Raw genomic sequence first — 13,046 nt, 5'->3', positions numbered from 1 at the left:
TATCCCTTGGACCTTCTTATTGACTATGAAAGACATAAATTGCATCCGAATTTAATTCCAAATTGACAATGCTGACTTAAGTACAAGAGCAATGACACTCTAACCTTCTATGATTTGAACCTCTCCTGCGTGGCCTGTTTTAGATTCCGATGCTTTACTTCAGGTTTACTGTATCCCTTGGATCTTCTTATTGACGATGAAACACAAAAATTGCGTCCGAATTTAATACAAAAGGCACAATGCCGACTTAAGTACGAGAGGACTGACACTCTAAGTTTCTATGATTTGAACCTATCCTGCGAGTCTAGTTATAGATTCCGATGCTTCACTTCAGGTTTACTGTATTCCTTGGATCATCTTATTGACGATGAAACACAGAAATTGCATCCGAATTAAATACAAAAGGCACAATGCCGACTTAAGTACTGACCTTTCTATGATTTGAACCTCTCCTGTGAGTCCAGTTTTGGATTCCGATGCTTCACTTCAGGTTTGCTGTATACCTTGGGCCTTCTTATTGACGATGAAACACAGAAATTGCATCCGAATTTAATACGAAAGGCACAATGCCGTCTTAAGTACAAGAGGACAGACACTCTAACTTTCTATGATTTGAACCTCTCCTGTGAGTCCAGTTTTAGATTACGATGCCTCACTTCAGGATTACTGTATACCTTGGACGTTCATATTGGCGATGAAACACAGAAATTGCTTCCGAATTGTATACAAATGGCACAATGCCGACTTAAGTACAAGAGGACTGACACTCTAACTTTCTATGATTTGAAAATCACCTGTGAGTCCAGTTTTAGATTCCGATGCTTCACTTCAGGTTAACTGTATCCCTTGGACCTTATTATTGACGATGAGACACAGAAATTGCATCCGAATTTAATACGAAAGGCACAATGCCGTCTTAAGTACAAGAGGACTGACACTCTAACTTTCTATGAGTTGAACCGCTCCTGTGAGTCCAGTTTTGGATTCCGATGCTTCACTACAGGCTTACTGTAATCCTTGGATCTTCTTATTGACGATGAAACACAGAAATTGCATCCGAATTTAATACAAAAGGCACAATGCCGACTTAAGTACAAGAGGACTGACTCTCTAACATTCTATGATTTGAACCTCTCCTGCGAGTCCAGTTTTAGATTCCGATGCCTCACTTCAGGTTTACTGCATCCCTTGGACCTTCTTATTGACGATTAAACACAGAAATTGCACCCGAATTTAATACAAAAGTCACAATGCCGACTTAGGTACAAGAGGACTGACACTCTAACTTTCGATGATTTGAACCTCTCCTGTGAGTCCAGTTTTAGATTCCGATGCTTCATTTCAGGTTTGCTGTAATCCTAGGACCTTCTTATTGACGATGAAACACAGAAATTGCATCCGAATTCAATACAAAATGCACAATGCCGACTTCAGTACATGAGGGCTGACACTCTAACTTTTTGTGATTTGAACCCCTCCTGTGAGTCCAGTTTTAGATTCCGATGCTTCACTTTCGGTTTACTGTATGCCTTGGACATTGTTATTGACTATGAAACATAGAAATTGCATTCGAAATTAATACAAAAGGCACAATGCCGACTTATGTACAAGAGGACTGACACTCTAACTTTCTATGAATTGAACCTCTCCTTTGGGTCCAGTTTTAGATTCCGATGCCTCACTTCAGGTGTACTGTATCCCTTGGACCTTCTTATTGACGATGAAACACAGAAATTGCATCCGAATTTAATACAAAAGGCACAATGCCGACTTAAGTACAAGAGTACTGACACTCTAACTTTCTATGATTTGAACCTCTCCTGTGAGTCCAGTTTTAGATTCCGATGCTTCACTTTAGGTTTACTGTTATCCTTGGACCTTTTTATAGACGATGAAACTTAGTAATAGCATCCGAATTCAATACAAAAGGCACAATGCCGACTTAAGTACAAGAGGAATGACACTCTAACTTTCTATGATTTGAACCTCTCCTGCGAGTCCAGTTTTAGATTCCGATAATTTACTTCATGTTTACTGTATCCCTTGGACCTTCTTATTGACGATGAATCACAGAAATTGCATCCGATTTTAATACAAAAGGCACAATGCCGACTTAAGTACAAGAGGATTTACACTCTAATATTCTATGATTTGAACCTCTCCTGTGAGTCCACTTTTAGATTCCGATGCTTCACTTCAGGTTTACTGTATCCCTTGGACCTTCTTATTGACGATGAAACACAAAAATTGCGTCCGAATTTAATACAAAAGGCACAATGCCGGCATAAGTACAAGAGGACTGACACTCTAACTTTCTATGATTTGAATCTCTCCTATGTGTCCAGTTTTAGATTCCGATGCTTGTCTTCAGGTTTACTGTATTCCTTGGAACATCTTATTGACGATGAAACACAGAAATTGCATCCGAATTAAATACAAGAGGCACAATGCCGACTTAAGTACAAGAGGACTAACACCCTAACTTTCTATGATTTGAACCTCTGCTGTGAGTCCAGTTTTGGATTCCGATGCTTCACTTCAGGTTTACTGTATACCTTGGACCTTCTTATTGACAATGAAACACAGATATTGCATCCGAATTTAATAGAAAAGGCACAATGCCGACATAAGTACAAGAGTACTGACACTCTAACTTTCAATGATTTGAGCCTCTCCTGTGAGTTCAGTTTTAGATTCCGATCCTTCACTTCAGGTTTACTGTAATACTTGGACCTTCTTATAGACGATGAAACTCAGAAATTGCATCCGAATTCAATACCAAAGGCAGAATGCCGACTTAAGTACAAGAGGAAAGACACTCTAACTTTCTATGATTTGAACCTCTCCTGCGTGTCCAGTTTTAGATTCCGATGCTTCACTTCATGTTTACTGTATCCCATGGACCTTCTTATTGTCGATGAAACACAGAAATTGCATCCGAATTTAATACAAAAGGCACAATGCCGACTTAAGTGCAAGAGGACTTACACTCCAATTTTCTATGATTTGAACCTCTCCTGTGAGTCCAATTTTAGATTCCGATGCTTCACTTCAGGTTTACTGTATCCCTTGGACCTTCTTATTGACGATGAAACACAAAAATTGAGTCCGAATTTAATACAAAAGGCACAATGCCGACATAAGTACAAGAGGACTGACACTCTAACTTTCTATGATTTGAATCTCTCCTGTGAGTCCAGTTTTAGATTCCGATGCTTGTCTTCAGGTTTACTGTATTCCTTAGACCATCTTATTGACGATGAAACACAGAAATTGCATCCGAATTAAATACAAGAGGCACAATGCCGACTTAAGTACAAGAGGACTGACACCCTAACTTTCTAAGATTTGAACTTCTCCTGTGAGTCCAGTTTTGGATTCCGATGCTTCACTTCAGGATTACTGTATAACTTGGACCTTCTTATTGACGATGAAACACAGAAATTGCATCCGACTTTAATACTAAAGCACAATGCCAACTTAAGTACAAGAGGACTGACACTCTAACTTTCTATGATTGAAACCTCTCCTGTGAGTCCAGTTTTAGATTCCGATGATTCACTTCAGGTTTACTGTATACCTTGCACTTTCTTATTAACGATGAAACACAGGAATACCATCCGAATTTAATACGAAAGGCACAACGCCAACCTAAGTACAAGACGACTGAAACTCTAACTCTCTACGATTTGAACCTCTCCTGTGAGTCAAGTTTTAGATTCCGATGATTCGCTTCATGTTTACTGTATACCTTGGACCTTCTTATTGACGATGAAACACTGAAATAGCATCCGAAATCAATACAAAAGGCACAATGCCGAGTTAAGTACAAGGAGACTGACACTCTCACTTTCTATGATTTGAACCTCTCCTGTCAGTCCAGTTTCAGATTCCGATGCTTCCCTTCAGTCTTTACTGTATGCCTTGGACCTTCTTATTGACGATGAAACACAGAAATTGCATCCGAATTTTATACAAAAGGCACAATGCCGACTTAAGTACAAGAGGACTGACACTCTAACCTCCTATGATTAGAACCTCTCCTGTGTGTCCAATTTAGATTCCAAAGCTTCACTTTAGGTTTACTGTATACCTTTTACCTTCTTATAGACGATGAAACACAGAAATTGCATCCGACTTTAATACCAAGGGCACAATGCCGACTTAAGTACAAGAAGACTGGGATTCTAAATTTCCTTGATTTGAACCCCTCCTGTGAGTCCAGTTTTAGATTCCGATGCTACTCTTCAGGTTTTCTGTATCTCTTGGAACTTCTTATTGACGATGAAACACAGAAATTGCATCCTAATTTAATACAAATGGCACAATGCCGATTTAAGTACAAGAGGACTGATATTCTAGCTTTCTGATTTGAACCGCTCCTGTGAGTCCAGTTTTAGATTCCGATGCTTCACTTCAGGTTTACTGTATCCCTTGGACCTTCTTATTGACGAAGAATAACAGAAATTGCATCCGAATTTAATACAAAAGGCACAATGCTGTCTTAAGTACAAGAGGACTGACACTCTAATTCTATGATTTGAACCTCCCCTGTGAGTCCAGTTTTAGATTCCGATGCTTTGCTTCAGGTTTACAGTATCTTTTGGACCTTCTTATTGACGATGAAACACAGAAATTGCATCCGAATTTTATACAAATGGCACAATGCCGACATAAGTACAAGAGGACTGACACCCTAATATTCTATGATTTGAACCTCACCTGTGAGTCCAGTTTTAGGTCCCGATGCTTCACTTCTGCTTTACTATATACATTGGGTCTTCTCAATGACTATGAAACACAGAAATTGCATCCGAATTTAATACAAACGGCTCAATGCCGACTTAAGTACAAAAGGACTGACACTCTAACGTTCTATAATTTGAAACTCTCCTGTGAGTCCAGGTTTGGATTCCGATGCTTCACTTCAGGTTTACTGTATCCCTTGGACCTTCTTATTGACGAAGAATAACAGAAATTGCATCCGAATTTAATACAAAAGGCACCATGCCATCTTAAGTACAAGATTACAGACACTCAAACTTTCTAAGATTTGAACCTCTCCTGTGAGTCCAGTTTTAGATTCCGATGCTTTGCTTCAGGTTTACTGTATCCTTTGGACCTTCTTATTGACGATGAAACACAGAAATTGCATCCGAATTTAATACAAAAGGCACAATGCCGACTTAAGTACAAGAGGACTGACACTCTAACATTTTATGATTTGAACCACTCCTGCGAGTCCAGTTTTAGATTCCGATACTTGTCTTCAGGTTTACTGTATTCCTTAGACGATCTTATTGACGATGAAACACAGATATTGCATCCGAATTAAATCTAAGAGGCACAATGCCGACTTACGTACAAGAGGACTGACACACTAACTTTCTATGATTTGAACCTCTCGTGTGAGTCCAGTTTTGGATTCCGATGCTTCACTTCAGGTTTACTGTATACCTTGGACATTCTTATTGACGATGGAACACAGAAATTGCATCCGAATTTAATACAGGAGGCACAACGCGGACTTAAGTACAAGAGGACTGACACTCTAACTTTCTATGATTTAACCTCTCCTGTGAGTCCAGTTTTCGATTCCGATGCTTCACTTCAGGTTTACTGTATACCTTGCACCTTCTTATTAACGATGAAACACAGGAATAGCATCCGAATTTAATACAAAAGGCACAACGCCAACCTAAGTACAAGAGGACTGAAACTCTAAATCTCTATGATTTGAAACTCTCCTGTGAGTCCAGTTTTAGATTCCGATGATTCGCTTCATGTTTACTGTATACCTTGGACATTCTTATTGACGATGAAACACTGAAATAGCATCCGAATTCAATACTAAAGGCACAATGCCGAGTTAAGTACAAGAGGACTGACACTCTCACTTTCTATGATTTGAACCTCTCCTGTGAGTCCAGTTTCAGTTTCCGATGCTTCACTTCAGTCTTTAATGTATTCCTTGGACCTTCTTATTGACGATGAAACACAGAAATTGCATCCGAATTTAATACAAAAGGCACAATGCCGACTTAAGTACAAGAGGACTGACATTCAAACTTCCTATGATTTGAACCTCTCCTGTGTGTCCAATTTAGATTCCAATGCTTCACTTCAGGTTTACTGTATACCTTGGACCTTCTTATTGACGATGAAACACAGAAATTGCATCCGAATTTAATACCAAGGGCACAATGCCGAGTTAAGTACAAGAGGACTGGGATTCTAAATATCCTTGATTTGAACCCCTCCTGTGAGTCCAGTTTTAGATTCCGATGCTTCTTTTTAGGTTTTCTGTATCCCTTGGAACATCTTATTGACGATGAAACACAGAAATTGCATCCTAATTTAATACACAAGGCACAATGCCGATTTAAGTACAAGAGGACTGACATTCTAACTTTCTGATTTGAACCGCTCCTGTGAGTCCAGTTTTAGATTCCGATGCTTCACTTCAGGTTTACTGTACCCCTTGGACCTTCTTATTGACGAAGAATAACAGAAATTGCATCCGAATTTAATACAAAAGGCACAATGCTGTCTTAAGCACAAGAGGACTGACACTCTAGCTTTCTATGATTTGAACCTCTCCTGTGAGTCCAGTTTTAGATTCCGATGTTTTGCTTCAGGTTTACTGTATCCTTTGGACCTTCTTATTGACGATGAAACACAGAAATTGCATCCGAATTTTATACAAATGGCACAATGCCGACATATGTACAAGAGGACTGACACTCTAATATTCTATGATTTGAACCTCACCTGTGAGTCCAGTTTTAGGTTCCGATGCTTCACTTCTGCTTTACTATATACATTGGGCCTTCTCAATGACTATGAAACACAGAAATTGCATCTGAATTTAATACAAACGGCTCAATGCCGACTTAAGTACAAAAGGACTGACACTCTAACGTTCTATAATTTGAAACTCTCCTGTGAGTCCAGGTTTGGATTCCGATGCTTCACTTCAGGTTTACTGTATCCCTTGGACCTTCTTATTGACGAAGAATAACAGAAATTGCATCCGAATTCAATACAAAAGGCACAATGCCATCTTAAGTACAAGATTACAGACACTCTAACTTTCTATGATTTGAACCTCTCCTGTGAGTCCAGTTTTAGATTCCGATGCTTTGCTTCAGGTTTACTGTATCCTTTGGACCTTCTTATTGACGATGAAACACAGAGATTGCATCCGAATTTAATAAAAAAGGCACAATGCCGACTTAAGTACAAGAGGACTGACACTCTAACATTTTATGATTTGAACCACTCCTGCGAGTCCAGTTATAGATTCCGATGCTTGTCTTCAGGTTTACTGTATTCCTTAGACCATCTTATTGACGATGAAACACAGAAATTGCATCCGAATTAAATCTAAGAGGCACAATGCAGACTTACGTACAAGAGGACTGACACACTAACTTTTATATGATTTGAACCTCTCCTGTGAGTCCAGTTTTGGATTCCGATGCTTCACTTCGGGTTTACTGTATACCTTGGACATTCTTATTGACGATGGAACACAGAAATTGCATCCGAATTTAATACAGGAGGCACAACGCGGACTTAAGTACAAGAGGACTGACACTCCAACTCTCTATGATTTATCCTCTCCTGTGAGTCCAGTTTTAGATTCCGATGCTTCACTTCAGGTTTCCTGTATACCTTGCACCTTCTTATTAACGATGAAACACAGGAATAGCATCCGAATTTAATACAAAAGGCACAACGCCAACCTAAGTACAAGAGGACTGAAACTCTAAATCTCTATGCTTTGAAACTCTCCTGTGAGTCCAGTTTTAGATTCCGATGATTCGCTTCATGTTTACTGTATACCTTGGACCTTCTTATTGACGATGAAACACTGAAATAGCATCCGAATTCAATACTAGAGGCACAATGCCGAGTTAAGTACAAGAGGACTGACACTCTCACTTTCTATGATTTGAACCTCTCCTGTGAGTCCAGTTTCAGTTTTCGATGCTTCACTTCAGTCTTTAATGTATTCCTTGGACCTTCTTATTGACGATGAAACACAGAAATTGCATCCGAATTTAATACAAAAGGCACAATGCCGACTTAAGTACAAGAGGACTGACACTCTAACTTCCTATGATTTGAACCTCTCCTGTGTGTCCAATTTAGATTCCAATGCTTCACTTCAGGTTTACTGTATACCTTGGACCTTCTTATTGACGATGAAACACAGAAATTGCATCCGAATTTAATACCAAGGGCACAATGCCGAGTTAAGTACAAGAGGACTGGGATTCTAAATTTCCTTGATTTGAACCCCTCCTGTGAGTCCAGTTTTAGATTCCGATGCTTCTTTTTAGGTTTTCTGTATCCCTTGGAACATCTTATTGACGATGAAACACTGAAATTGCATCCTAATTTAATACACATGGCACAATGCCGATTTAAGTACAAGAGGACTGACATTCTAACTTTCTGATTTGAACCGCTCCTGTGAGTCCAGTTTTAGATTCCGATGCTTCACTTCAGGTTTACTGTACCCCTTGGACGTTCTTATTGACGAAGAATAACAGAAATTGCATCCGAATTTAATGCAAAAGGCACAATGCTGTCTTAAGCACAATTGGACTGACACTCTAACTTTCTATGATTTGAACCTCTCCTGTGAGTCCAGTTTTAGATACCGATGCTTTGCTTCAGGTTTACTGTATCCTTTGGACATTCTTATTGACGATGAAACACAGAAATTGCATCCGAATTTTATACAAATGGCACAATGCCGACTTAAGTACAAGAGGACTGACACTCTAATATTCTATGATTTGGACCTCACCTGTGAGGCCAATTTTAGGTTCCGATGCTTCATTTCTGCTTTACTATATACATTGGGCCTTCTGATTGACTATGAAACACAGAAATTGCATCCGAATTTAATACAAACGGCACAATGCCGACTTAAGTACAAAAGGACTGACACTCTAACGTTCTATAATTTGAACCTCTCCTGTGAGTCCAGGTTTGGATTCCGATGCTTCACTTCAGGTTTACTGTATCCCTTGGACCTTCTTATTGACGAAGAATAACAGAAATTGCATCCGAATTTAATACAAAAAGCACAATGCCGACTTAAGTACAAGAGGACTGACACTCTAACATTCTATGATTTGAACCACTCCTGCGAGTCCAGTTTTAGATTCCGATGCTTCACTTCAGGTTAACTGTATCCCTTGGACCTTCTTAATGACGATGAAACAGAGTAATTGCACCCGAATTTAAAACAAAAGGCACAATGCCGACTTAAGTACAAGAGGACTGACACTCTAACTTTGGATGAATTGAACCTCTCCTGTAAGTCCAGTTTTAAATTCCGATGCTTCACTTCAGGTTTACTGTAATCCTAGGACCTTCTTATTGACGATGAAACACAGATATTGCATCCGAATTCATTACAAGAGGCACAATGACGACTTAAGTAATGAGGGCTGACACTCTAACTTTCTGTGATCTGAACCTCTCCTGTGAGTCCAGTTTTGGATTCCGATGCTTCACTTCAGGTTTACTGTAATCCTTGGACCTTCTTATAGACGATGAAACGCAGAAATTGCATCCGAATTCAATACAAAAGGCAGAATGCCGACTTAAGTACAAGAGGAATGACACTCTACATTTCTATGATTTGAATCTCTCCTGTGAGTCCAGTTTTAGATTCCGATGCTTGTCTTCAGGTTTACTGTATTCCTTACACCATCTTATTGACGATGAAACACAGAAATTGCATCCGAATTTAATACAAAAGGCACAATGCCGACTTAAGTATAAGAGGACTGACACTCTAACTTCCTATGATTTGATCCTCTCCTGTGTGTCCAGTTTTAGATTCCGATGCTTCATATCAGGTTTACCGTAATCCTTGGACCTTCTTATAGACGATGAATTTCAGAAATTGCATCCGGATTCAATACAAAAGGCTGAATGCCGACTTAAGTACAAGAGGAATGACACTCTAACTTTCTATGATTTGAACCTCTCCTGCGAGTCCAGTTTTAGATTCCGATGCTTCACTTCAGGATTACTGCATACCTTGGACCTTCTTATTGACGATGAAACAACGAAATTGCATCCGACTTTAATACTAAAGCACAATGCCAACTTAAGTACAAGAGGACTGACACTCTAGCTTTCTATGATTTGAACCTCTCCTGTGAGTCCAGTTTTAGATTCCGATGTTTTGCTTCAGGTTTACTGTATCCTTTGGACCTTCTTATTGACGATGAAACACAGAAATTGCATCCGAATTTTATACAAATGGCACAATGCCGACATATGTACAAGAGGACTGACACTCTAATATTCTATGATTTGAACCTCACCAGTGAGTCCAGTTTTAGGTTCCGATGCTTCACTTCTGCTTTACTATATACATTGGGCCTTCTCAATGACTATGAAACACAGAAATTGCATCTGAATTTAATACAAACGGCTCAATGCCGACTTAAGTACAAAAGGACTGACACTCTAACGTTCTATAATTTGAAACTCTCCTGTGAGTCCAGGTTTGGATTCCGATGCTTCACTTCAGGTTTACTGTATCCCTTGGACCTTCTTATTGACGAAGAATAACAGAAATTGCATCCGAATTCAATACAAAAGGCACAATGCCATCTTAAGTACAAGATTACAGACACTCTAACTTTCTATGATTTGAACCTCTCCTGTGAGTCCAGTTTTAGATTCCGATGCTTTGCTTCAGGTTTACTGTATCCTTTGGACCTTCTTATTGACGATGAAACACAGAGATTGCATCCGAATTTAATAAAAAAGGCACAATGCCGACTTAAGTACAAGAGGACTGACACTCTAACATTTTATGATTTGAACCACTCCTGCGAGTCCAGTTTTAGATTCCGATGCTTGTCTTCAGGTTTACTGTATTCCTTAGACCATCTTATTGACGATGAAACACAGAAATTGCATCCGAATTAAATCTAAGAGGCACAATGCAGACTTACGTACAAGAGGACTGACACACTAACTTTTATATGATTTGAACCTCTCCTGTGAGTCCAGTTTTGGATTCCGATGCTTCACTTCGGGTTTACTGTATACCTTGGACATTCTTATTGACGATGGAACACAGAAATTGCATCCGAATTTAATACAGGAGGCACAACGCGGACTTAAGTACAAGAGGACTGACACTCCAACTCTCTATGATTTATCCTCTCCTGTGAGTCCAGTTTTAGATTCCGATGCTTCACTTCAGGTTTCCTGTATACCTTGCACCTTCTTATTAACGATGAAACACAGGAATAGCATCCGAATTTAATACAAAAGGCACAACGCCAACCTAAGTACAAGAGGACTGAAACTCTAAATCTCTATGCTTTGAAACTCTCCTGTGAGTCCAGTTTTAGATTCCGATGATTCGCTTCATGTTTACTGTATACCTTGGACCTTCTTATTGACGATGAAACACTGAAATAGCATCCGAATTCAATACTAGAGGCACAATGCCGAGTTAAGTACAAGAGGACTGACACTCTCACTTTCTATGATTTGAACCTCTCCTGTGAGTCCAGTTTCAGTTTTCGATGCTTCACTTCAGTCTTTAATGTATTCCTTGGACCTTCTTATTGACGATGAAACACAGAAATTGCATCCGAATTTAATACAAAAGGCACAATGCCGACTTAAGTACAAGAGGACTGACACTCTAACTTCCTATGATTTGAACCTCTCCTGTGTGTCCAATTTAGATTCCAATGCTTCACTTCAGGTTTACTGTATACCTTGGACCTTCTTATTGACGATGAAACACAGAAATTGCATCCGAATTTAATACCAAGGGCACAATGCCGAGTTAAGTACAAGAGGACTGGGATTCTAAATTTCCTTGATTTGAACCCCTCCTGTGAGTCCAGTTTTAGATTCCGATGCTTCTTTTTAGGTTTTCTGTATCCCTTGGAACATCTTATTGACGATGAAACACTGAAATTGCATCCTAATTTAATACACATGGCACAATGCCGATTTAAGTACAAGAGGACTGACATTCTAACTTTCTGATTTGAACCGCTCCTGTGAGTCCAGTTTTAGATTCCGATGCTTCACTTCAGGTTTACTGTACCCCTTGGACGTTCTTATTGACGAAGAATAACAGAAATTGCATCCGAATTTAATGCAAAAGGCACAATGCTGTCTTAAGCACAATTGGACTGACACTCTAACTTTCTATGATTTGAACCTCTCCTGTGAGTCCAGTTTTAGATACCGATGCTTTGCTTCAGGTTTACTGTATCCTTTGGACATTCTTATTGACGATGAAACACAGAAATTGCATCCGAATTTTATACAAATGGCACAATGCCGACTTAAGTACAAGAGGACTGACACTCTAATATTCTATGATTTGGACCTCACCTGTGAGGCCAATTTTAGGTTCCGATGCTTCATTTCTGCTTTACTATATACATTGGGCCTTCTGATTGACTATGAAACACAGAAATTGCATCCGAATTTAATACAAACGGCACAATGCCGACTTAAGTACAAAAGGACTGACACTCTAACGTTCTATAATTTGAACCTCTCCTGTGAGTCCAGGTTTGGATTCCGATGCTTCACTTCAGGTTTACTGTATCCCTTGGACCTTCTTATTGACGAAGAATAACAGAAATTGCATCCGAATTTAATACAAAAAGCACAATGCCGACTTAAGTACAAGAGGACTGACACTCTAACATTCTATGATTTGAACCACTCCTGCGAGTCCAGTTTTAGATTCCGATGCTTCACTTCAGGTTAACTGTATCCCTTGGACCTTCTTAATGACGATGAAACAGAGTAATTGCACCCGAATTTAAAACAAAAGGCACAATGCCGACTTAAGTACAAGAGGACTGACACTCTAACTTTGGATGAATTGAACCTCTCCTGTAAGTCCAGTTTTAAATTCCGATGCTTCACTTCAGGTTTACTGTAATCCTAGGACCTTCTTATTGACGATGAAACACAGATATTGCATCCGAATTCATTACAAGAGGCACAATGACGACTTA

The sequence above is a fragment of the Schistocerca americana genome, chromosome 2 (genome assembly GCF_021461395.2).
Source record: "Schistocerca americana isolate TAMUIC-IGC-003095 chromosome 2, iqSchAmer2.1, whole genome shotgun sequence".
In the NCBI taxonomy this organism is placed as follows: Eukaryota; Metazoa; Arthropoda; class Insecta; order Orthoptera; family Acrididae; genus Schistocerca; species Schistocerca americana.
The sequence above is the reverse complement of the archived record's forward strand: the minus strand, read 5'-3'. Positions refer to the sequence as shown.